This window comes from Anser anser (genome assembly GCF_964211835.1).
Source record: "Anser anser genome assembly, chromosome: 2".
In the NCBI taxonomy this organism is placed as follows: Eukaryota; Metazoa; Chordata; class Aves; order Anseriformes; family Anatidae; genus Anser; species Anser anser.
The window spans coordinates 121,401,983-121,429,349 of NC_139721.1; the positions used below are offsets into that span (position 1 = coordinate 121,401,983).

Genomic DNA, 27,367 nt, shown 5'->3' on the forward strand with positions numbered 1-27,367 from the left:
ACATTGTATGTGCCAATCTTGTGTGTGTTTTCGAGGGTGAATAAAAATGTGGCCTCTTACCACAGAACTGTAATGAAACAACATATTCGTTTCTGTGAGAGCTGCACAGGCACTTCTATGCTTCTTACAGTTTAGTTTGAATTGTTGCTTTCATTATGAACCTATTAGTTCAGGGCTTTAACAGAGCCAAGCAGCTCTGCTCCGGGCTACTATTTGGCACACAACACCACCAGTGCAAGAGTAATGGTTTGTTTGGACAATTTAATAAAATTCAATATCTCAACTGTTGCCAGGCTCAAAGACAAGCAAAAATGCATGTGGATGTTTTCAGATTTTGCAAACTGTATTCAAATTGCACAAAACATCTTTTCCTTTGAAAACTAACTACAGAAAGAAAAGATGAGAGTTCCTAATTGGAGGTAATTGCCTTGCCAAATTAAGCAAAAACTGTATTACAGTATTGGCTGGCATCCTAAAGGGTAAAAATAATGTTCAAAGATAGTACAGTAAACAATTGTAATCACAACAAATTTGGTTTTATGTATCTGCTGATAACTGAATTACCACAATGTGAGCCATCTGACATGGTGAGATGTAATGGTGAATTGCATGCTGTGGTCCTTTGTAAAGTATTTTGAGGTGTGTCAAAGAAAGCAGTTTACACACCTAAGTATGTGTAATTGCTATTGATTAAGAACGAGGTAATTCAGTAGCAAATTAAACTTTTTTTGGTCATTGCAGATCAACAAAGTACCCGTCTTCTAATATACTTATTAAGGCTAAAATGATTTCAAGGGAGAGGAGTTTGAAAACTGTTGCAATATATGCCTAAGAAATATCATATACTTCATACATTTTATTGGAAACATACTTTACATGGGTTTTGTTTGTTTGTTTGTTTGTTTTTTTCCTGTGGCAGTAAAGTAACCACAAGACTACTTGTTCAGAGTCAGTCTGAGTTACAGGTGACCAACCAGGTCCTGCTGAGGGCTGATGGGCAGCCCTAAAGAACACGTCTCCTGGGTTCTGGGGCCATCCAGAAGGATCTTGACAAGTCTGAGTGGTGAGCCTGTGCAAACCTCATGAAGTTCAACAAGGCCAAGTGCAAGGTCGAAGCAATCCCAAGTCCAAATACAGGCTGAGTAGAGAAAGGATTGAGAGCAGCCCCGTTGAGAAGCTCAATGTGAGCTGGCAATGTGTGCTTGCAGCCCAGAAAGCCAAGCATATCCTGGGCTGCACCAAAAGTAGCATGGCAAGCAGGGCCAGGGAGGTGATTCTCTCCTCTGCTCTGCTCTTATGAGATTCCACTAGAAGCACTACATTCAGCTCTGGGGTCCCCAGCACAAGAAGGACATGGACCTGTTGGAACAAGTCCAGAGGAGGGTCATGGCGATCATCAAAGGGCTGGAGCACCTCTCTTATGAAGACAGGCTGAGGGAGTTGGGGTTGTTCAGCCTGGAGAAGAGAAGGCTTCGGGGAAACCTTATAGCAGCCTTCCAGCACCTAAAGGAGGCCTGCAAGAAAGCTCGGGAGGGACTTTTTACAAGGGCATATAGTGACAGAACAAGGGGTAATGGCTTTAAACTGAAAGAAGTTAGATTTAGATTAGATATTCAGAATAAATTCTTCACTGTGAGAGTGTTGAGGCACAGGTACACGTTCCCCAGAGAAGCTGTGGATGCCCCATCCCTGGAGCTGTTCAAGGCCAGGTTGGATGAGGTGTTGAGCAACCTGTTCTAGTGCAAGGTGTCCCTGACCACAACAGAGGGGTTGGAACGAGGTGATCTTTTAGGCCTCTTCCAACACAAACAATTATGTGATTCTGTTTCTATAATCTTTGCTGCACATTGCTGGCATGGCTGTATTGCAGCATATGTGGACAAATGCTTTCTCCTGACATCCCCGCAGACAACATGTGGGATGAAGGAAAAGAAACTCCTCCAGCTAAACTTTTTCAAAAACCTGAGCTTCACATCGCTTTGGCATTCACATACAGGCTCCTTTACAAATGCCTGGCAATTACACTCATACCTATTTTTGGAGTTGTCTAACACACTCCAAGAAGCAGCAAGGAATGGAAAAAAAGAAAAAGAAAAAAAAAAAAGAAAAAAAAAAGACTACCATGTGTAACTCTCTTTAAAATACAGCACTGTAGTTGCCATATCTTACTACTTCTTGTAAGATAAGTGGTGGCATTCATGAGATTTTTTTTTTTTACAGGCACTGATTCTAGTTATATTTTTTTCCTCAAACTATATACATTTCCGTTTTTTTGGGGAATGGGAAACCAGGAGGTTGTGGGACAAGAAAAACACCGTTGGACAGAAGATGGAATATTTCAGAAACACTAGTTCTGTGATGCACTTGCCTGGGACAAGTGTATGACCTGAGGAGCAATACATAGTGCTGTAACGTTTCACATGACATGAAGCCCAAAAGGGCTGCTGAAGGATTGTGACTGCACCACAATTTAACAAGGATTGTTGCATTTTGACTATTTCTCCGAAAGGGACAGAGATTCCCCTTAGTTAACACACAATGTGTTGTGCTATCTGTAGACACTTTGTTAATTATTAACACTGTTTGATAGATACCCCTAAAAGTGCATATTTTCAAACCCTATGTTTCAATACAATCAACACAAGTGAATCGACACTTGGAACTACCAGTTGCAGCCTCAGTCTTTTTTTGGCCCTATTAGAACATGTGTTGCAATAGTCCAGATAGGGTCTTCTCCTCTGTAGGGGTCCCACCCCACCATATGATAGAGAAAGGTCCCCCTTTCTCTCTATCATATGATAGAAAAGGACTAACTAGAAAATGGAAGTGAGTCTGTGATGCAGAGGAGGCACTTGGAAGAGATCCTTAATTTTCATGCTGTCTGGGATGATAGCAGAGCTTGGCCAACATTTGCAGTTGTTCTGGGATATATCACAATGAACAGAGATTAATCATTATTATTCAGCGTCTGCTTCAGTATCCTCAATATCCTATAAAATTCTGTGCTTTACCTAATTGGGCTAGAAGGAGAAACAAACCAATAAATCTGTTTTTATTATGATTATGTTACCAGTCTGGCAGTAAATGAATGTTAAATATAATCCCTGTGAATACTAGATAATCATCTTCCAATCATAAGAGTAGGTATTAAGAAGCAGACTGTGTACAGAGTTGTAGTTCAAAAAGATTCTTTTTCTTAATGTAAGAGCAATTAGAATAGCCATTTATTATTAATCATTAGTGCCACCCATTGCCCTCAGGGCCAGAGGCTGCCAGTGTAGTTGGAGCAATGCCTAGCCCCTTTTGAACGTGGAACAGCAATTGGAAACACATTATACAAATATATATAAAACAAGTTTTTCTTTTCCGGTAAGCCTCCTAGTGGGATGAAATTGGTCAGCTTAACCCAGTATGCCCTAATTTGTTTGGGATCTTAGAAATGCCCTTCTCATCCATGTCCTAGTGCCCCTGTGGAGACCAGCAGAGAGACAGTGCTACAGTACCCTCTTTGTAAAGGGAGGTGCTGGTTGAAATCCTCCATGGTAGGTTTAGGTCCTGATTTCAGCCAAGAGTTTTTGTTTGTTATGTTTGAGGCATGCTGCTGTGCCCTCATTTTCCCCATCACAGCTGGGGGGGCTGCAAGATGTACGTTTATGGGTACCTTACTTGTATGCCCACCCTGCAGATACTTTTTTACTAATGTTGGGATAGATGCTTTGAGTTGTTTTTGGCACCAGACATCTAGAGATGTATTTTGAAAATGTAACTAACAGCCTCGCGAGGTTAGCTGAAAGAATGAAGACTGCAGAAAGAAGACCAACTGCTATTTAGTAGACACCTTGTCTCTGTCCTCACTGGTCCAAACTGAATCACCTGGCAGGAGACCTGCACCGCAGAGATTTGCTGGCACACAGGCAGCTGTACAGCAAGGTGCCCAGTGTCCAGGCAATTGATCTCCACATGCTCCCACCTGCATTCACAAACCAGATACGGGAGGGAATGAACTCACACAATCCAAACAAACAGAAGCCTGTGGGCTAACAACAAGCATCCTCAGTACTCATGACAGAGAAACAACTCTCTATTTTTGACTGGGTCATTATCTTATTTAATATGCATCTTCCCAGACAGGTCAAAGCCATTTTCTGGCTGAATTAGGCAGATGCAGGTGGCTTGTGGTCATCTTATTCTTACTCTTTCTCCATCAAAATTCTTTGAGATAGGGTTCTGTAAGACCCTATTGCTACTTATAAACAGCACCACAAGTAGAACAGATACTGGGATACCAACTAGATAAAAAGAGCAGCCCTGAACAGCCATTTTACATCTATAGCAGAGAAGAAAGAAGTGCTATATTACTATAATAGTTGCATACAAAAACATTACAGCTTGCATATTTAAAACATTTAAATTCAACAACTTTGCATTTCTAACAAAAAAAAAAAAAGAGGGGGGCGGGATTTGCAGGGCTTCCAATACTGAGATTTCAAGATCAGCATTTTCCAATGGTGAGATTATTGTGAAATTGTTAACACTGATATAAGACAAGATGCCTGATAGTGTTCTAGGCTAAGTTGTATGAAGGGAGGTATAATTATCCGTAACATCGGTGGCTGCCAGCTCAGTTCTGTATGTTCAGTAACTTATTGCATGAAGTGTTTCATTTTAAGAGGCAGGCTGAGGACAAATTAATTATTTAAACAATATATTTTATAATATATACTCAAATCTCAGAATTAAATGTTCTATCTTAACTGTGCATGACTGATTTGTGAGGATTTGTTTTTTCATGACTGCCCTAATTATCATGAGCTTTTTGTTTTTCCGTACAGCTATAACAGAAATAATGATTGATGGGGAAAAGCCCTTAACACTCAACCTTTCAGGACTGTCAAAATTTATGGGCTGATGCTAAGCCTGTACTAGTTTTGTAAAACATTGAGCATATTTTCAGATATAATAAGAAAAAACACAGAGTTGAAGTAAAATATATTAATAACCTGAAAAAGTGAGCATATCAGATAGGTTTTACCTTGTCTGATATATGTAAAATGTAACAATTCAATGGCAGATCAAGCATTACATTTTATTTTTTGCCAGCTCTAAGAATAAAGAGATAAATTACAGTATGAACCCCCCCAAAAACACTCATTCGTAATATTAATGGGTTCTCTGAGAGAGAATCTTTGCAGAAAATGAATGTTAGAAACGATCAGTCATCAAAATGGGGTCATGAAACACAAACCTTCAGAGAAGGGCTCGGTATGCCTCACTCTTACAACAACCTCCCAGGAAACCAGGCTGCTCCAAGTATTTATGTCTGAATTGGTATCTGTTTGCAGGCTTCAGATCAGCGAGGAGGAACTATAGTGCCTTCTTGTTTTTTTTCAGCCCTATCTGGCTGCCACCGTGCTTGAACTGTCAAGGAACAAATGCTCCGACTTCAGCTTGTGTGCTCTCTTCTCCGCTTTCTGACAACGCCTCTCAGGTTCATAGATGTGCCAACTCAATTGTAATGATTGTCACTAAAACTGATGCGCTGAATTAAAGGTGGAGATGTATGTTAAAATTGCTTTCCCTATTCATGAGAAGTGCCAAGCCCCTGAAAGAAATTTCAAAGGAATAAGAGCATCTGTAAGGGGGTATTTTGGGCAAGTGCAAATAATTTTTTATACAAAGCAAGCACTTTTCATTCTGATTTTCTCATCAGAGGAGAGCAAGAAACCTGAACTTGCAAACTGACAGAATCTTACCATTAAAACTGTCACAATCAGAAACCTAATAGCTTTGCAGAAAAGCAGTGGGATTGGATTGCATAAAATAGGATCACTCCATTTTTAGTTCGCTATACAAATATATCCAAATATATTCTACATTCATATATTATTTTCTAAGGGTTTATCATTAATAAAGATGTAAGTCAGCAAGCAAAAAACAATGTCTTCAGGAAGAATAGTTTCTTATGAACGGAAAACATTTTATACATGAATATCCATCCCAGGGGTCCAGCACCTTTCGTCAGGAAGAGCTTGTAATTGGTTTCACTACGAAAAGCCTTTGGGATCTCTTTTAAATGAGTTTTAGTGGGTAGCCTCTATCAATCCAAGTTTCCCTAAAGTACAATTTTCAACCCCTCTGTTTCTTTCAAAGGGTTTGTTTATTAGAGACAGAGAGAAGGAGGGAGGGAGAGAGAGACAGAAGAAGGTATAGCAATTAATGCTGTTTAAATAAATGTCAGTTCCAGCTGACTTAACCTACACCGAGGGACAATTCTTTTCAGAAGGTTACTTTTGCTATATGCAAATTTCAGAGCCTAATTTTATGAGATCATGTCTGGAAATATTTCCCTAAAATTCTGTAACTAATACCTCACTATCCATAGCTCATCTGTAGTCACATCCCTCCTCAGCAGCTCCTGACTAGAAGTCTGTTTGGTCTCGTACTTGTCCAGCAATGTAACCACTACTATGAGCTGGTATGGCATCTGACTGGCAATAAGCTCTTGATCAGTTGGGGGGCAATTTATCTGAGATGTATTTTAGGCTCAGGACTTTGTTTTTCCAACAGTTCAGTAGTTGTCTGCCCTGGTGTCCAGGCAGAAATTTGGATAAGCCTGGCTCTAGTCCAGAGGAGTCTTTAAGGAGTGTTTGAGCTAAAGGCTTCCCTTGTGTAGTACCCATGGTTTAAACTTCCTCTGAGATAGCTCAGCCCAAACCCCAGCACTCCTTGGAGAAGAACCTATATGTGTCTTGCTGCCTGGCCAGCACTGGCCCAAGCTGGAAAGGCCACACTGTAGCCTAGGCTGCCAGCAAATACCCTGAGTTTAGCTCTGAAGCAGAGCACAGCTGCACTGAACCAAGGCTGGGCTACAGCCAGCCGCAAAGGAAAGAGCAGGGCTAACACAGCTCAGTGGGATTACGCCTACTCTCAGATCCTGGCCTCTGTGGCGACTACATAAGTATCCTTTCCGGAACCAGAGTTTTTTCTTAACAGAGAAAATGATCAAAAAGCTGGTGCTGTGGTTGTTATGCACTGACAGCACTGCAATGGGTACTCTAAGCCCTTGTCCACAACCATGCTAGAAGTCTTCCATCAACTGGAGACTGAAACAATGCTGATTTCTATTGGATCCAGACACACCAGACGACTTTAGGTAAATCAATGAATGTTTCAAAATAGATGCAGTACTTCACTTTCTTGCATTTAGTACATCCAGCTGAAGTCAGTGGAAGCTGAATTAACTCGTGTATTTTTAAATGACTTATCACTCATGTATTTACTCCATGAAGTGCATCTTCTACTGCTCTGTCCCATGGAGGTACAGCACAATGAGGACAGCACTCAGAAAAGAAGGTGGGTGTCCAAACTTCCCATTGCCTTTTATCACTACCAAATATGTCTGGGCTACGATGTTACCCATACAAGTTAATGCAGTGCCACTGATTTCAACTGGTCTATGTTGAGTTACCTAAGGCTAAGGTGTATGGGATGTAAGGATAAATGAGCAATTGTCTGCATGTAATTTTTAATTGAAATGTTAATGCAATCTCCTGTGTGGCAGACAACATTTAAATCAGATTTTCTTCAAATTTGCTGTTGCTGGAAACATATACCAAAATAAAAACCAAACAAAAAGAAAACAAAGCAAAAAAAAAAACACCACCACCACCACCAAAACCACAAACAAGATCTTGAATCTTAACTCGGATAGGAAAATTCACAGACCGTTCTCTTTAATTAATTTAAACATCACTAATTTAAACCTCTAAGCTCTCTTGAGTAATTCCGGTAATAGCACTTAAAAATAATGCTCCTGTGAAAAGCTCTGCTAATTCAGAAAATGATCAGAATTAATGTTGCTCATTTCACACAGAAAAAGAAGATTGTCTGCATTGTGGCACATGCAGAAAGTTCTACTCTATTAGAAAATAAGATCATAAATAAGAGCATTAATACTGGCTGAAACAAACTAGGTATTTAAATATTGAGTAGTGGGTCTTATGAAAGCCTGAAGGGATTGAAAACATAAAAGATGTGTACCCACAATGGGAGTGAAAACTATCCTTCATGATTTTAGTGGATAACTAGTTGAGTAGCAACCACTTGCACATTTTATCATTGCTATAAATACTTTTTTAATTTTTATTAAATTGATGCCATAATGGCCAAAATTCTCTTCCTAACATGACAAGCAGCTGCTGGCCAACTTGGATTTTTACTCTCTTCAAATTTCTCACAGATCAGCTTCCAGGTAGCTCTGATTTAATCCTACCCACTGTAAATGCCTCTGCCTTTGGACCAGTAAGCAGAAGTGCTTTTTATTTAACCTACCAAGTGTTTTTTTTCCTATCAAATGCCGTTGTGTGGCTCTGTTTCATTGAGACCCCACATGAATACAGTTTCTGCAAGAGCAACGCCATGCAAAGGAGAGCTAAAGCATTATAAATTTTTCTTGCAGTGACCAATGAGATACTGAAAGCATGTCTTTCAAGAGAAGCCCATACTCTTTTGCCTTGACGTGAGTTCAGCATATGCAGTGTAACTGACCTGATGATGCTTTGGATTCTCTTATCAAAGGTCTGTTGTTCTTCCCAGGGTATAATACAATTTCATTGGTGCATCGGGAAGAACCATTCAGGCAAAGAGCCAGCCTGTAGGCATGTATGATTAGATGTTCTTGGCTGATTGTCAATGCTATTTGTTTGTGAAATTAAATATATAGATTTACATCTGGAAGAAGGATTGCCTATGAGTGTACTTAATAAATGCAACCAGCTAGTTACATGACATTTCAGTTGCACATACTCAAAATACTAAGTATGCTATTAAAATATCCCTCAGCTAGATTCACACGCACAAAAAGAAAAAAAAAAAAGAAAAAAGAAAGAACATTAATTGTTTCACAAGTTAGTTTGATATGAAACAAGATGTATAAAAATAACTTCTGCAGCATTGTAACTACCTGTTGCCTATTACAACCATGCAAACTCAGCCAAGGCACATCCTTCCTTCTTGCATGACGCTTGTTTTTGTCCCCGGTCTTTTAGGGGCTGGTAACATGGGTTTATTCCTTGGTTTTACTTACAGGTCATCACCACCACAACCATGATCAGCGCTGTTCATTTGTTCTCTATTTATTTCTTTTCATGGGCTCCTGATATTTATTAGCAACCTAGAAAGAGCCTAGACTACACCATGGAGAAAGTATCACAGATAGGAAGAAAGTAGGTGGGATTCCGGAGGGAAGAGCAAGATGGCTAATGTAATTTATCTCTAGCTTTAAGTGTGTAAATATGGTATACAGGCTACCTGTCTGGCACTTCTTCCATAACTTAAAAATCAAAATAAAATTCTGACCTTTACTTGTTTCTGTAGAAATCAGCAAGAAGTCATAAAGGCATATGTGTATGTATGTGTGACACTTTCTTTTTTCAACCTATTTACATTCACATGTAGTAGTGAAAAAATAACATTTGAAAAGAAAAAACAAGGTCTGGGGTTGTTATTGCTTTAACATATTGCAGCATTCTTCTCACTTTCTTCATTTACTTCTGGAATTGATTTTTGTTTTGCTTTTCTTTCCAATATTAACTACAAAAAATAGATGCTATGGGGGAAGCAAGATAAACAGGAAGAACTCTGATTTTTTTCCTCACTTAGACTACCAAGATTACATTTCTATTGGTTTGCATTTGAAATGTGTACATTTTCAAGGGCTTCTCAGAGCAAAGAAACAATAAACAACAACAAAGTAAGTATCTTTCCAAAGCACTTAGTTGCAAATTGGATGTGAGTAAAGAATTAGTGTTCAATTTAGATTTAAATCTCAGAATGAAAAAGTAATAAAAATTTTCTCTTTTAAGTATATTTATATTTATATCTTGCCAAGAACTTAGGTCCAACTAAACAAATTCTGACACTAGATTCACAGTTGATTTAGACTGATGCTGATCTATTGCCCTTTATTTAAAACAAAGCCAGCTGAGATCCTGGAAAGATGAATAATATATGCTTGCCTTGTTGTATTATGAGATTACATGTGACCTAGCACTCACAGATTATGTTTAGATATTAATTTTTGAAAGCTTTACCTAGAACCTAACCTTTCCTGATTTGCACCTGATTAATTCCAAGTCTGACACTGAAAAAATTTCCTAGGCAAAATTCCCATTAACATTTTCAGTTAGCTCTGAGATAGTATTTAAGAGTTTGGATACAAATTTGCAGAGGCGTTTAGGTAATTAAAGACGTAGTTAGGCACCAAGTATGATTCCCAAAAATGCCTACACAGGATCTGGGGCTAATTCACATTGGAAAGTAATGAGATGTAGGCATCAAACAGACCTGATGTTTTTGAAACCCCACTGGGCACTTCCATGCAATAGTAGGTGCCTAACTGCCTTCAGAGTTTTTACTGTTATCCTTCCATCTGGAATTACTTTAAAATATGGCTCTTGGGCTAAGAGAGAAGAAAGAGTGAGTTGTAATTTTATAAAAACAGATAAAAGAAATGAAAAAATAAAATAAAAAATAATAAAAATAGGTGGGCCAAGCCATAAATATGTGCTATGTAACTTCTGGATGTTCACATTTTAAACTACTATCTAAGCAAAATCTCATGAGCTGTGAGGCCAGGAGGGTATAATATATAACTAACAGAATAGATTACCTACCTCTACAAGACTGTTTATAAGAACGCATTTGATTTGTCTTGGCATTTGAAATATATTTATAGCACATGAGCTCCTTTTTCATTGCAAGCTGAGTACAACTATGTGAGCTATTACATTTTTCTCCTGCTGAAATCCAGAGAAATGAAATTGCTGCCTTGAGCCATGTTTTGAACTACTAACCACTGTCACTTGAACCTAGCAAAGCTTTAAAACTTACACTGTAAGACCTCTCCCGAAACTACAATATCCATCCCACAACCCACTCTAAGCCTCTGAGTCATCTGCTGATGTGAACAGACTTTTTTTCAGGTTGCCCAAGGTATTTGCCTTTCAAGTCAGATCATCGCTGAGTTCATAGCATGTTGACCTTACCTGAGTACAAAGTAGATCCCTAATTAGTATTTAAAAGAAGTGCTAGTGTGCCTGAAATATTTACGTGCCACAACGATATATGTGAAACAGCCCCAAGCATAAGGATCTGACAGATGAATCTTGTTGTGTCTCTGTGCAATGAGATAAACAAGTCTTAGCCTTTCAGGTTTTTTAATCGAACAAATAAAATCAAGAGAGATTTCTTTCATTCTGTAATTGTATGTATGTCAGTGCCATGCCTTCCCCAGTTCATTTGTTGTGATTTATATTTTCAGAAAGCGTATGGTTGTGCTGCATGAGAAATGTCTCTGATGAACTGAATTCTCTGACTGCAGTAATTCTATATGAGCTCAGTGTCTTAATCTGCTGATGATTTCTTGTTTTTGTAAAACCACTGCGTACAGCCACTGCATTATTTATAGTAATTAATTTTGGTCTCATCCTGCAAGTTCTTCATTGTGTGAGAATTGCCAGAAAACACTTTTTTTTTCTTTTTTTTTTTTCAGAGAGTAAGACAAAATAATAAACCACAGTCAAGTCTCTATTTAAAGATACTGCTATAGGTCAAACTCTGCTTTAGTTGTGTAAGTTTGGATAAAGCATCATGAAGTTCAGAGGATAAAGGAATAACTTCTAACATTTCAACAAGACTCCTGTAAGCACTAGCATTAATATACCAAATTGACTGAAAATACAAGGTGGCTGGAAGTCTACTGTTTTTATCTGCATATATCTCTGATGAAGGTTAATGAAGGACTTTCAAGGAGAAGGTAAGAAAAGCAGAGTACAAGGACTAAAGGAGCAGAGGTGAGCCTGAGTTAATTGGCTGGGAAACTATCAAAGCTGGGCTCTGGAAAAGTATACTGTAACTGCAGTGTTAATACTGTGTGCTGGCAACAGATGGCCAGCAGCCAGTACTTGTGTAGCAAATCAGTGAAAACCAACTAAACTCACCTGTGGCCAGATCATAACTGGAAAAGGGTCAGCAGCACGGTACCTACTGTAGCAGGGCACCCATAACCACTTCAAATCAGAAGCCTTCTCAAAAGTAACTAAAAATGAGATTCAGGGTGTCAGGATTAGGGCAATTGCAGGCAAGGTGTTAGAAGCAAAATGTGTCCCAAGAACATAGCACATTGTATGTGAATTTTCTTTATGTAGAGATGCAGAAGAGCTAACATACCAGATTGTCTACTTTCCTCTGAACACAGCACTGCTCTTCACCCATCCTTCCCAACCTTAGGTACTGGGCAGTCAGCATTAATGTAAGCACATCAAGCAATGAGATGTGTAGCTTTTCCATTGCAGGACTCCATTCCTAGCCTTCCAGACCTCTATAAAAGGAAACTTTTTAATATATATGCCAAACTAATGCAGCATGTGATTTTGGTAGTGTGCCACTTTGTTTCTCAAATTGACAAGAATTATTTTTGAATTCAAAAAAAAAAAAAAAAAGGAAGAAGAAAGAAAACCCATGTGTAAAATGCAGTTTGAAGACAAGGTTTTACTTAGGGGAAAGCTCATCTTACAGGTCAGTATGGCAAAGTATCTGCCTGCACCAAGTACTTGTTTGGAATTGGAATGACTGTCTTCCCCTGCCTTTGAATTTTAAAGGTGACAGCAGCAAATAACCCACTTCATATGTTTAGCTTTGGCATCATTATATTGCTGAAGGTAGAAAAAAATGACAACATTGGAAACAGAAGGTTGCAGGCACAGCCCATTCTGTTAAGTATACTGTGCTGGGAGATTTTTGGCTTATCTAATAAGACCTTACATTCATCTTAATGGTCTTAAAAAAGATGTGCAGGTGGTGGGTTGTGTTTTCTTTAATGGAAGGAAGGAGAAACAGGGCACAAAGGATGCCCCTGGGAGACCACCATCCAGTAATGTTAGAGAGGAAGAAATGGTACATCCATAACCCTTGTGATGGAAGGGAGTGGCTGATCCTGACACAGAGGGAAAAGCAGAGATACCTGCAGGGCTTGCGTCAGAAAGATATGCTGTTGTAGCAAGTCCTGAAAATGGGGACAGTGAAGCATGGCACACCAGCTTTGGGGGGTGGTAGGTAGTCTCTTGTGGCTGCAGAAGGAACAAGGTCCTTTTGGATCTGCTTTACATGAGGCACTTGCTTGTCTCCTAGCAGTTCAGTTCTGGTTTTGTACAGCTCACTGTGCACAATTCTGCATAGTCACCAATGGTCACATTAGCCAGGGACCACGTGTTGTGTACAGAAGCTCTCTCAGTCACAGGCACGCAAGCCAGGCAGTCTTGCCGTTTTTCCATGCAGCTACTGTTACAAGATCCCAAAACACGTGAGTTATTTACTCATTATTGGCTGCCCAGTCACAGGCATGGTGCTTTCCAAATAACACGACACCAACCCCTCCCTGCAGAACATATGATCCAAAATTGGAAAGATCTAGTTGGAACAGGGGTAAGGGATACCAAATACAAGCAAAGGGCTCAAGGCAATTAGCAGCCATCACTCTCTTAAAATACTTTTGCTACTGTTGTCATGACACAGCAAGTTTCCGTTCTCCCATTGCCGTCATATCACATCACCATTCAGTTCAGCCTTCCACCTGCTGGAAATCCCAATTAAAGCTTTCCATACAGCTCAGACAGTGTTTTTATTTCTCATCAAGATAAACACAAAGATCCTGCAGTAATAATGTGTCTTTTCCATGAAAGCTCGTGCATAATACCAGCTGGATGAGAACTTCAGGACTCCTGTACAAGGCAGCCATCTTAATTGTTTATGTGGCAATGGACTATCTAAAGGACAGAAGAGATTTCTTGTTTGATTGAATATCTGTTTATGAATTAGCCTCTCCTTTCTATCTATTAGGAGTTACTACATGAGCAGGTGCCATCCCACAGTGGCCAGTGAGCGAACTGCCTGGCCATGGTTAATGTGTCAGGCAGTGCTCTGTGTATTCACTGAGAATTGCTTCTGTTTGAAAAAAGTTAATGGGCCTCACTGTCTGAAATATGACCGCTTTCTCAGCAGTAGTGGAAAATGTGCTGCAAAATATCTCAGTAAACAGACTGACCTATTCTCCTGGGCAAGATGCTGAGAAAGTGGGTTAAACAATGTGGCTTGTCAGATGTGTTAATAGATGAGCTGTGCTCTCAGTACTGATCCTAAGATGCATACTCAGAGCAGATGTCACTTTTAAAGCCACTAATTGAACATGACTATAGCTGATAGCACTTTCCTACCTCCTCTGCCTACCCTCAAAGACTCTGTCCTGTTTGTTTATTGGAAGTATTCATTCTTCCCCAAAGATTCAGCGGGGACTGCATCTCTCTGCCAACAGGGCCTTTTATGTGGAGCTATTACTCTGCATTTGCCTCTCATACTTGCTTGATCCAGCCAAGTGAATCATCACGTCTGTGCAGCATTTCTCTTAGCAGAGGATAGAGTACAAATCATGACTAACTTTGCATTTGGTTATACAATGCCCCAGGGCCACGAAAGCAACGAAAGGGAGGTCTACATTCAAACCAACTCAGCATATCTGACCTTATATACTACAGTATATACTTTAAGAGCAACAAACTACTCTGGGTAAACTGTTGAACAATTAGTGTTCACAAGGAAATGGACAGAGGGAAAGAGACTTCAAGGAAAATAGCACTGGTTGAAGTGAGACATTTCGGGAAAACATCCCTTCACAAGGCCTGATAACATGAGATAAGGATCTTCTGCACATTGCAGGACTCCAGCCATGAGTTATGACTTCCATATATTTTATATGCAGACCCACCCAGACGCAAGCTCACGCTCCAAGAAACTGCTTAGCACTCAGAACATCAGTGGCAGCCATCAGGATCACAGAAGTTAGTCCTAATAGAAGCTCGTCTGAAATTAAACACTTTAGTTTAACTGTATTTCTAGAAGCAAAAGATAAAATTTGCTTCTACGGACTGATTTTTTTGAGCCTGCTGGAAACTGGCTGACAGTTCTTCCCATAAGGCTTTCATACTGCAGGTAACCCCAGAAACACCACATTTCAGCAAGATGGCTGCCACCAGCAATATGTCTGTAATGTCAACTGCAATTAAAGCCTTGAAAAATAGCATGCAGATTCTCAGCCTTTTATGAATAATGATGAGTACCTTATTGCTCATAGACTCTTGAGCTGAGCACAAACCTCAGGTAATTTTTCATCACCCTGCAATCCTCTGCACCCTCAAATCAATCACAGTTCTGCTGTGGACTTCTAAAAAGGCAGGGCAAGATATCTCAGGACATGAAAAATCTACATGCTCTGCATACACAACAAGGAAGGCACAGCTCATGCTGTAGCAGTAGCATAAAGCAACACAACCTACTTCAGCCCAACTAAAATGCACCCACTGTTGCATGATTTATAACAAAGCAATCTCAGTGGTACTGTTGGAAAAAAGTAAGACGCAAATAAGCTGTTTTTCTGTTAAAAATAAAAAATAAAAGGCTGTCCTTCCTCTCTCCTTTCCTTAAAAATAAAATAAAATAAGCTGGAAAGGGTCATTCTCTTTGCATCCTAAACTTCCCTTAAGGCATACAAAGTCACTCATGGCCTTGCACATATTGAGGACTTATGAAGTAGCCAGCGTGAAATGGGCTTTCACCAACCACTTTCTTGTGGTTTTGGCTGGGATAGAGTTAATTTTCTTCATACAGGCTCATATGATGCTGAGGTTTTGAATTTTGATGAAAATAGTGGTGAGAATACACCAATATTTTTAGTTATTTCAGAGAAGTGCTTACACAGAGCCGAGAACTTTTCTGCTACCCATGTTGCAGAAATCCTTTCCAACCCTTCTCCAGATTCCTAGGGAGATCTCCAGGCAATGATTCCTGTGCCCCCAGCTTTGCTCAGCTCCCCACACAGAGCTACCCAGGACCCATCCTGTCAGGTGTCCAAGGCTTGGGGGCATACAGGAGGCATCAGAAACAGAGCTCATGTTTTGCCAGCAATCCGTTCAGCCACGAGGCCTTTGGCCATGCAGAGGGAGGTCTCTTACTCTGAGAAGGATTTCCACCCTGGCCTCGTAATGCCCTGCTTCAGAAGCCCTATGCCCATGGAGAGCTGAAGTGCTGCAGGCCTTTGTGCCTCCCAGCAGCAGGGCCCGGTGCTGCCCATACTGCGTGAGGACAGGCAGCATGTGGCAGAGCTGCTCCTTGGCCTTCGGGCAGCAAAGGATCCTCGTGCTCTCAGCACCTTGCCCTGAGAGAGGCAGGCTGCCCAGCTCTGCCAGCAGAGGTGGATGGCAGGGGGCGGCGAGCCGGGCAGAGCCCAGGGGAGGAGGCCAGGCCTGGCTCCCCCCGTGCTCCCTTCCCAGTGCTGCCACTTTGCCAGCAAAGGCAGCCCAGTGGGGAGGCGGAGGTGGGCAGCCCACGCTGACTGCTCCCACTGCCTGCCCTCACTCAGCCAGGCATCAGGAGTGGGGCAGGATGTCAAATCAGCTGCACGTGGCCAAGCTGCAACACACTGCAGCCACTTTTCCTAGCATCATGGTTTCGGCTAGGATAGAGTTAATTTTCTTTGTGGAGGCATGCATGATGCTGTCGTTTGGATTTTTGATGAAAACAGTGGCGATAGCAAACCAAAGTTTTTACTTGTTACAGAGCAGTGCTTATGTAGAACTAAGGACGTTTCTGCTTCTCACGTTGCCCTGCAAGCGAGGAGGCAGGGGGTGCCCAAGGAGCTGGGAGGGGACAGAGCCAGGACAGCTGACCCAGACTGGCCAAAGGGATGCCCCACATCATGTGGCATCATGCTCAGCAATAAGAGCTGGGGAAAAGAAGGAGGAAGTGGCAGGGGGACATTGTGAGTGGCAGTGTTTGTCTTCCAAAGAAACTGTTACACATGAGTCCTGCTTTCCAGGGAGTAGCTGAACATCTGCCTGCTGGTGTGAAGTAGGAAATGAATTCCTTGATTTACTTTGCTTTGCTTGTGGGCACAGCTTTTACTTTCCCAGTAAGCTGTCTTTATCTCAGCCCCTGAGTTCTTGCACTTTCACTTCTCCAGTTCTCTCCCTCAACCCACCTGGGACAAGTGAGCCAGCAGCTCTGTGGTGCTCACCTGCCTGCTGGGTTAAACCACAATACACATAGCCAGCTCCTTTTCACCAACTGGTAGCTGAGAACTGTCTCACTGGATATGTTAAAAACCCTGTGGCTTCTGTGTGAAACAACACAAAACGCTGGTAGCTGACTTGGAACCATACAAACTAACAGTTACCCACTACTCAAAAAAAAAAAAAAAAAAGAGAGAGAGAAAGAAAGAAAGAAAGAAACCATGTACCATACAAAATGTTATAGCTCTATTTCTGGAAAAAAGTAGTTTTAACATTCACATTCATATCTTTTATTTCAAAGCCTCAGTTCACCACTTCAAGCTGAAGCGATAGGCAGAGATACACTATTATGGGTACAGTTTGCTTACTTGCTATGAGACGGACATTTTAGCAAATGCTGTGTTCAGCAGGTAATACTGCTGATCTTTCTTTCCACCCACAATATGTTTAGCTCCAGCAGTAGCAATATGTACTTCAGGTTGCTGATCAGCTCTGGTCTCTGAGAGTCTCCTCTCTCTGAGATTGCCCCTGGAACCGGCACCAATTACAGCCAGTAGAACTGAAATGAAGAATATGTTTGTGATACTAACAGGCCCTTAGATTAATGGCTTTGGAGGTGCAGTTTAACAGAGACCACAAGTTAACAATCAGTGTTTGGGTTTATTAACTGAGGGAAGGTTGGGGATCAGTTCCCTAAAGAGTTAATATCTGTTAGGACCTGAGACCCATCTGATGCTGCAGGATTGACAACAGGTACAACCCCCTGCTCTAGGTATCTGGATAAATGAGGAAGATGCATCTGCATATTCCTTGGGAACGGCCACAGAGCAGTGGGAGAGCAGACAGGAATGATAGTTTTTTTCTGCAGCTGAACTACCAGGAGTTTGAGATATTTTTAAATCCTGATGGTGGCCTTTAAGGGTAATGACGGTGACTGTACCATAATTAACATTACTCCAGTCTATTACAGGCTGGACTAAAGCCACTAATTAATTTCACATGACCAACACAACATGGACATCACATCTGGTTACATCAGTAACGTGACAGCCAACAGAAGCCTAAAGATAAAAGGTTCAGTGACATTTTATTTTCTCTCTGAGTTCCTGAAAAAATACAATGATACTAGAATGCAAACATATGAATGAAAGAATTCCAAGTGGTATTTGTGGATTTTTTTCCCCTTTTTTTCCTAGACAAGTGCCATTACTGAAACAGACTGTAAAACGCATGGAATGCTCTTAGGGCCCTCCCTACTTCCCCAAGAGTATGGATGTATTACTGTGTGCACTTACATTGTTAAAATCACCCCACCAGCATGTCATGTTATGGAAAATGTAAGTCTATGGGAAGTATTCAGCTCTGACTCATTATCTGTACCTAACTACGGGATCATGAGCTCAGAAAGAGAGAGCAACTCTCACATCAGCACGAGTAGGATACAGCATTCTTTCCTCTAGTAATTTTATCGTGGGTTTAATGGTTTTGGCTGATTTTTCATCCCAAACATGGTTACTATAAACACTCTAAAGTAACCCAGTTGGTCTCCTACACATTTCTGCACAGAATTCATGAATGAACAAGAGAGCATGGATGACAGAGGCAGGCTTTCTGGCAACGGCCCTGCTAAACAGCTGCCAAATTGCCTTGCTCAGGATGAGGAACAGCAGCACAAAACTACCTAACACCAAGTCTTCATCATGATGCATCAGGAGGTGTCTGCAGTGCTGTTGCTAGGGTACCCTGCTTGCAAAGTGCCATGGTTGAATAAAGTAGGTCAAGAAAATTACCATTGCAACAAGAGTCTATTTGCTACTCTCTAGCCTGCCCCTCACCTGGTGCTGTGCTGCTGCGGGACCCTCCTCACTGCTTGATCTTGCTGAGACCCCAGGCATGTTGCATACTTTCCTGCATAGTGGCCCACCTGCATAGAAAGGACAAGAAATTCTGTTTCAACCTATTTTTTTCCCTAAGAAATAAATAAAACAAAAACAGGGGAGGTTTTGGCAGCCCCACAGGCCAAAGAGCACCCAGATTTCCAAGGTGAGCCTTGCAGGCCGCTGCTGTCTTTTCCCCTTCCATCAGACATCTGCTCTCTGGTAAAGATTCAGAACTAAAAGTATGGATTTAAGGATGGATACATTTCATGTGAAACCCTGATGCAGAAGTCTGTTCAGCCATACATTTGTTTTGTTATTTCTCTTTGTCCTACTAAGGACCTTCTTCACTTCCTGGGAGCACTATTTTCTGTGGATATGCCTGGTCTTTTAACACCATCCATGAGAAAGTCTGGCCCATATTTCTGTGAGAATATACACTTCTAACAAGTTAACACTAAGCATCTAACCTAGGAGGCTCCAGATGCCACATATCCACACTATTACAGCCATTCTGCTGCAAGATTTATGAATTGGGTCAATTCATTAAGCGGCTGCCTCATGAATCAGGCAGGATTCAGAACCATGACAACATAACCAAACAGCACCAAGCAAGAACAATCTCTGAAAGGCCCTGTTAGCTAGGAATATGGCACTTCCTTCTCTGCTCACTCTTGAAAGTGGACTTGTTAGATTGCCTGCATCCACACCATAACAGGGACTTTGGAGAGTAAGGGGTGGACAGTTGCACCAAGGTTTGATTCATTTCTGCTCTTCTCATTTTAAGGACGAAGATATGTTCTCTCTGCTCCTGTACTACTGTTTAGGAAGACTAAGATTAGGCTGTTTGGTCCTTTGGTCCATCTCACAACCTAACCCTTAACCCTACCTGACAAGCCAGCCAAGACTTAACATTGCTAAGCAGATGACCCAATCCATGACGTTAAGAAACTGTTCCTGTCTCCATTCAGTCAACAAAAAGAAAATATTAATAGTTACTTAATTGGTATGACTTAGATAATGCTTGTACAGTACTTACCTACTAATAGAGCTAGGAAGAGCTAAAGGTTTAAAAAATGTTAAATTGGAAAATTGCATGTAAATTAACTCCTATGAAAACAATAAGCCTTTTATGCTTGTACAGTGATGTTTTATTTGTTAGCAGTGTTGCTGTAGTTGAGCCTTTCCATTTCTGTCATAAATGCCAACTGGTTGATGAGAAAGCTATTTACTACGGGTGCTTGTGATACATAGTGGTTATCTTCATCTCAGTAAGGTCTTGGCAGGATAGAGAAGCAGTCATAGGGCCTTTGGTAATAACAAAGCCCAAAGCGAGGAATATAATTACACGGGTATTTTGTCATCCCTTTTTCTTTTCCTTTTTTTTTTTTTTTTTTTTTGAGGCCATAGACAATATTGTGGATCTAGCTCTCTTGTTTTCATGACAAAGAGAAACAGATGATACTAGTCAAGTACTTTCTTTGGTGCCCTCCTCTTTATGTACAAAGACTGCACAGGGAGTCCTATGAAAGCAGCAGAAGCAAAATAGAATCAGTCACCATGCTCAGAGATCCCTAAGCCTGCCTTCCCAAAGGGGTCTGTGCTAAATATTGCTGCTTCCATTTCCTCTGACAGATTCTTGCAGTTTTGTTTTCCTCATCTGCTGTTTTTCTCTCCACACAAACATTGTGGAGGGCAGTTTCCAAACCTTCACCTTCGCCACCTGCCTCAGGGGACCCCCATTAGACCTTCAACTCCATTGCTGCCAGGAGGCCAGATGAGCAGTGATTTCCTGGGATCTCTTATCATGACATAGGAGTCTATTGAAGTGCTCCATCTGATTAGCTCAAAACCCCAGGATGTGGTACAGCTGTTCCCTAAAAGCATGTACATAAGTGTAACCAAAGGCTTGGTTCACAGCATTAGGAGCTTTCAGTGTAAAATGAGAACTCCAGCAAAGAAGAAAAAGGATGAGTTTCAAAGTACTAAGTTTACAGCTAGAACAAGAGCCAGACGGTGTCTGTTGTGCTCTGAGACTCTGTCATCTTGTTTTATTTTATCTCACAGTGGTTGTTATTGTCCTTTGATTCTGACAGGACACTGTGCTTTCTTTTTTTTCCCCTCAAGACTTCTATTTGGATTCACTAGACCAGATTTCTTATTTATGTAAAAGTGTTCCTTGTGTCCTGATATTATTTATGTATTTCTTGCCTAGATTTTTTAGTACCTGACAAGAGGACTCCAGGTACTGCTAACTGTTCTTTAGATTTTTCTTTGACAGAAATGCCAGTTCCAGTCAGACCAAACAACCCAACAGTGAAATCAATCTTGTACATATTCTCCCTTTCAACCCTGCCCTGTGCTCAGCTCCTCACGAGGCATACTCATGCCCATCTCCTGAGGATGAAGAGAATTTCTTAAAGACCTGCAAGAAAACAGCACCAGACACTTTTCAGTTTCAAAACACTCCACCACAGGTAGTGCTGCTGACTACAGCTGTTGCAATGGCAAGGACAGCAGGATAATATAGAAGATGCAGTTGTAATGTATCATTTCTTTTGGCACCCTATACTTTCTTGCTATTCTTTTCAAAGCTAGGTTATTTATCACAACACATCTACTTTGTGCAGTGCTGGTGAGAAATCTCAGTATTCAACAGTCATTTCTAGTCAGCAGTTCTGATCCACCTGCTAGCAGAAGCTTTTGGGGACAGAAGAGAGAGGTCCTATGTTAACAAGGGATTTCAGTAATGAAATTAAACCACAAGAAGTGGAGTCAGTACCAACAAGCAGCACTTCCCACTGCTCTCCAGCCATTCTGCTCCATCACAATTCCAGTGCAAAATAATCTTCAGAAATTCTAGTGAATGTAAGGAATTAAGAAGACAAAATAGTGCTTATAGCCCCAGTGTCTCCACTGGAGACAAAATGAGACCAGCAGAACTTGTCAGAGACAGGAGATGCAATAGCCTTTTTCTGCTGCATGTCCAGAGGAACCTCTGGAGCACAGTGCAAAGAACTTCATGCTGGAAATCAAACCAGCCTTGAAGGGCCTCTATGTAAACAACTTCGTAGCATTAACTAGGGCATGAATAAGACCAACATCTGGAAAGAGTAGAGCTGGGTCAAAGTCCTGCTGATTGCTTCTGGTTTTTCATCTGAGAAACAAGTCTAATCCACTAACTCTAAACTCATCATGTGTAAGAGTTGCCATGGGGACAAGCTGAGATTGTGCCGGTTTAGCATTTCTCTTCCAGATTCCTCAATAAAATGCCTGTGTAGGATTCTAGGCAATAAATATGCATATAAAAACGTTAACATACAAACCAACCCATCAGGTAGCTTCAAAGCTGTGATATACCCTCAGCCTGGCAGACTCAAATATTAGCTACTATTTGTACAGTGGCTGCAGGAGCATTCACTGTCCCCAGACTCCTCTGCCATAAATGCAAAAAGAAAAATATATTTTGGTGAATGGCTTAGGAAAATAGGGCCCTTTCACAGTGGGTCATGACAGGGAAGGAGAGAGCTGTGAAATGTTTAAGAGAAGCTTCTGAACACCTTCTGTAAATCTGTACCTGTGCTTTACTTATGACAGCTTTTCAGCAGACCCAAATTCTTTAGTCTGTAGTGAGAAGACAGAATTGATATAAAGAGCAGCAATTTCAACATCCTGCTGGGCAGGTGGGAGGAAGGGGAGACAATCACCTAGAAGTGTTGCAGTTTCTCAGTGTTCATCCTTTTTTTTTTCCTAACCAGCCTTTAACTGGGAGAAAGGTTACTGGAAGAAAAACAAAACAAAACAAAACAAAACAAAAACAGGAAAGAAAAATGTAGGAAGAGAAAGGGAAGGGGAGAAAGGTGATAGAGGCAAGGAAACGGGAGAAGCATGCTGCAGTTAACATTAGCTGGTGCAGCCCATGATCCGTGTCCTGTGACAGAGATGCAGCTGGGTGGCAATACAGCAAGCGGCTCTCCCCAGGCACCCATGCTGCTGCTAAATCTGACTCTGCCAGGACTTCAGGTGTAAAGAATGGAGGAATCTTTTGGGAAAAGTTAATAACATCATCGAGTCAGTGAAAATTCTCCAGGGATACTCTAAGGGAAAATTGTGCCTAATTAGGTTGTTATAGCTTGAAAAATGGCCTGTGTTGATCCTCAAGCCCAGAAACTGAGGGTATGTTCACATGACAGGCTGCAGTGTGGCATAGAGCCACAAAATACACTCAGATTTTCACGGTAACTTTCAGTGTCCTCTACTGCCTTTCAGCACAAAATCTTGTACTGTGTTGTCCTAGCCATGAAGCATGGGTGGCAGCACCTTGAGAACATCTCTGAAGGGCAACCTAATTCATGACACTCCTTGCACTTCTACCCAGTGCTTTCTGATCTGCAGCCACTGTGGAAATGCCCACTCCAGAGTTACACATTGGGGCACTTCTGCTGGTGGCAGAAGCTGATGCAAACCTGCCTTTAAGATTGGGGGTCGGGCAGGGCCTCTTCAGGAAATGCTTTCCACCTGTCCTTCTTCCCAGGTGGTTGGTTCTGAGAATCAATCAAGAAAACCTTCCAAGTAAGAAAGAAGCAGGGTTTATAACTATGCTACTTCATGCATCCTCCTTATCAGCACCCTGATAATGTAATCTTGCAGGTCCATTTAAAAATATCTACATATTAAAAATTGAAAGCTATTTAAATTGTTAAGGTGTGTCTGCATTTCAGGTGAATAAATATTTGGCATTTTTTTGATGGCTGGATAGAATTAGAATACAAAGTATTCTTGGTAAATTGGAGAAACTGCCTGGAAAAACACAAGATGCTTCTCAACAGGGATGAATGCAGTACATTACATCCAGACAGGCACAGTCAACTAGGCTAAAGAATACACCAAACTGGACAGCAAGCTCTAGAATAGCATCTAATAATTAAAATTAGCGATGATGTTTGCATGAGTCAATGTCATTGGGAAGGGAATACATCACCCTGTGTTACAAAGCGTTGCAAAGGAAAAAAAAAAAAAAAAGGAGTAATATCTGAAAGATGCTCTACTGGTAAGATTACTCAGCCAGTGTGCTATGTCCGGTTTTGTGTAAAACACTTCAAGAGTGATCTGGATCAGGTGGGGACTATGAAAAAGTACACCAGATATCAGAAGTCTAGGAAACGTCACCAGTGGACAGTGATTGGACAAATCTGTGGCTAGATGAAAGGAAGCCTTAAAATTTATATAAAAGACAATTGCAAAGGGGAAATGGAAGAACTTGTTGTTGCCTGTGTAGATAAGACTTACTGGGCTTAAACTACAACAAAGAAGATTCGGAGGCAAAATTAGGATATATTTTATGTCACTAAGAATAACAATGGATCTCCATCACTGGAGCCTTTGACCAGGAATTATGGGGTCTTCTGGAGGGTGGGATAAGGAGAAAACACATGTAAACAGGTGTGATATGCTTTTTAAGTCTACATAAGACTCATTAGTATATTTTATTGAGCAGTAATTCTGTCTAAAAGGCTCTTCATTTTGTTTCTGTGTAGAAACATGACAAAGAAAAATGAAGAAACTAGAGACTCAACAAGTTTTCAGATCAAGTGTAGGTCTGTGCCTATAGGCGTTGTAGGATGACAAAAAAGGAGTGAATGTTGCTAGCTGAGTCTTGGCAATCTCCAGGGGGACCGTGTAAGAGTGCAATTACAGCAAGGAGTGAAATACCAGCATGATCTGAACAGGCTCATTATCAATGAAATCTTAAAATGGCAACATCCATTAATAAAATGCACTGTGCAGTCTGAAATTTTAGCATGAATTTAAACTAGCTAGAGGGAAGAAATAGTAAGTAACTAGGCTTCTTTGGTTCAATTTATCCAAGGAGCCAATGTAATCTTTTGACATACGATAAAGCAAGAACATAATTTTTTGCCTTCTTGTGTGTATGGTATATTTCTTAAGAGATTGGGTCGGTTTGGGTAATAAAGTAATTCAACAGGTGACGTTATTTTAAAGCAACTCCTATCAATCTGAATTTAACAGCTATGTCTGACATCTGTGATTAAGATATATGAGGAGGTAGTGTGGTGAGACTATGAGAAAATACACTGGCACACACTGGAGCTGAAAATAGAATCATAGAATCTTTTAGATTGGAAAAGATCACTAAGATCATCAAGTCCAACTGTTAACCTAACACTGCCAAGCCTACCATTAAACCACGTCCCTAAGCACCACACCTACATGCCTTTTGAAGACCTCCAGGGATGATGACTCAACCACTTTCCTGGGTATCCTCTTCCAATACTTCACAACCCTTTCAATGAAGATTTTTTTTTCTAATACCCAACCTAAATCTCCCCTGGTGCAACTTAAGGACATTTCCTCTTGTCTAATCACCTGGTTGATATCATACCATTGGCCTCAGCCCATTGGTCCAGATCCCTCTGCAGAGCCCTCATACCCTCAGGCAAATCAACATTTGCACCCAACTTGTGTTGTCTGTAAACTTACTGAGGGAGCCCTCAATCACCTCATCTAGGTCATTGATAAAGATAATGAAGAGAATTGTCTCCAGTACTGAGCCCTGGGGGCTTGTGACTGGCTGCCAGCTGGATTTAACTCCATTCACCATGACTCTTTGGGCCCAGCCACCCAGCCAGTTTTTAACACAATAAAGTGTGCATCTGTCCAAGCCATGAGCAGCCAGTTTCTCCTGGAGAATGCTGTGGGAAACTATGTCAAAAGCTTTAGTGAAGTCTGAGTAGACAACATCCACTGCCTTCCTCTCATCTCCTGGGCATATCACCTTGTCATACCATAACCCACCCTTGAAAGCTAGTTCCGAGATAAACCAAATACCCTTTAAATTAAGTGAGAGGCTTATATTTGATTATTGAATAGAATATTGAGTATTTAATATTAATGATAATCCAGATATTACCAATAATATATAATTTTTCCTCCATAAACTTGAGTACTGCATAGGTAGAAAGGATAGAAGAAGAATAATAGAATTCCTAGTAGCTCCAGTGCCTAAAAACATCAGTGTACAGATCACTAAAACAGCTGTAATTCATGCTAGATACAGCAGCTCGGATCAAGACTTCAGGATGCCAAACTGAGTTTCTGGTTTAGAGATCATGAATCAAGGAATAACAGTACAAGCAGTGTCCGTGATGCCTCACTGAGCTTTCCAGGGTCTACAAGTCAGTTTGATCTAGTGAGGAAGATACATCATGGCTTCGTCCACAAAAGCAAAAACATCAATGTACTGTTGGCAGCTCTCCCAGCTACCTTAGCAATAGAAATTTGTTGCATCCACATGCACTTCAAGTGTTTCCCAGCAGTTTATCATGTTAGACCACATAGGCACAAAACAACACATAGAGCAACTTGCTCAAGACTGAAGCACTGTGCTGATGGCAGAAGGGCTGAGCTGCTGAGAGCAACACCACCAGGTAGCAGCACCATGCACAGCTCCTGAACACAAGCCTAAGCAAGGCAGCACATGCTGGATAAGCATCATTTGTATTGCGAGCCCAGCGGAGTAGGCATTCCCATTTCCTCAGTGTTGGCTCTCCCTGTGGGGCAGCTTTAGCAACAGAAGTGCAGGCAGCCAACGTGCTGCCAGTTCTCATGATGCTTTGCACTTTCATTGTCACCAAGCTGCTGTAAATTAATTCTTATTCCTCCTTTTCAACACAACATTTAACTTTCAGAGAAGGAGATTTATTTAAAAAAAAAAAAAATCCAAAGTCAACTTTGGTCACAGAAAGCAAAATTTCAATTTGAAGTTCAAAGCCACCTATTAGTGATTGGTACCAAGAGGGAGAAAAACATGCAGCTTTCTGAATTGAGTTCAGAATTCAAATTCAAGGTAAGCTAGCCACATTTATCATAATTACTCTTTGGTGAGCAGATCAAAGCCTATAATTTGGGAATAGCATCCTACAACTATTGTGTGTGCAATCAGACAAACACTGTAGGCAGGGAGCAAGAGACCTGCTTTTCAGTAAGTGCTATATATAAATAAGTAAATAAATCAGGCAAAACAATGTGGCTTTTTTTTTTTTTAAATCATGTTTTTTTCCATCCTGAGAGATGATTTCATTGAAATTTAGACATGCAGAAGTTCCATTATCGACAGCCACAGTGCTGCCTTTTATGAGCCCTTTTAGAAAATGCTTGTGTCCCCTAGATGTGCAAAATACATTTTCAAAAGCCATTTATGTCCTTGGGAATTGGCTGTGTTAAAAACTTTTGACGATTTGGGTTTAAGGCTAGATTTTCAAAACCTCAGAGCTTAAGTCACATTTTTAAAGGGAAAACTACAATGCCAATCATTGAAACCATTTTTAAAGTTCCATACTTGTTTTCCTAAAT

General features: G+C 40.9%; 1 protein-coding gene across 6 annotated transcripts in view; it reads right to left on the reverse strand.

The window, feature by feature from the left end:
• LRRC3B (leucine rich repeat containing 3B) overlaps window positions 1-27,367 on the reverse strand; it is a 234,364-nt gene that overhangs the window by 56,522 nt on the left and 150,475 nt on the right. For 3 of the 6 annotated variants that reach the window (XR_014580441.1, XR_014580442.1, XR_014580443.1), the window contains exons 3-4: window positions 18,953-19,041; window positions 15,669-17,676 (exon numbers count right to left, since the gene is read on the reverse strand). The exons of 1 other annotated variant lie outside the window; for it this stretch is intronic. The gene's annotated coding sequence lies outside the window, so the exon portion shown is untranslated. Of the gene's footprint in view, window positions 1-2,099; window positions 5,603-15,668; window positions 17,677-18,767; window positions 18,861-18,952; window positions 19,042-27,367 lie in introns of those variants that run through there. 2 more of the 6 variants (XR_014580440.1, XR_014580444.1) reach the window with 2 other exon arrangements.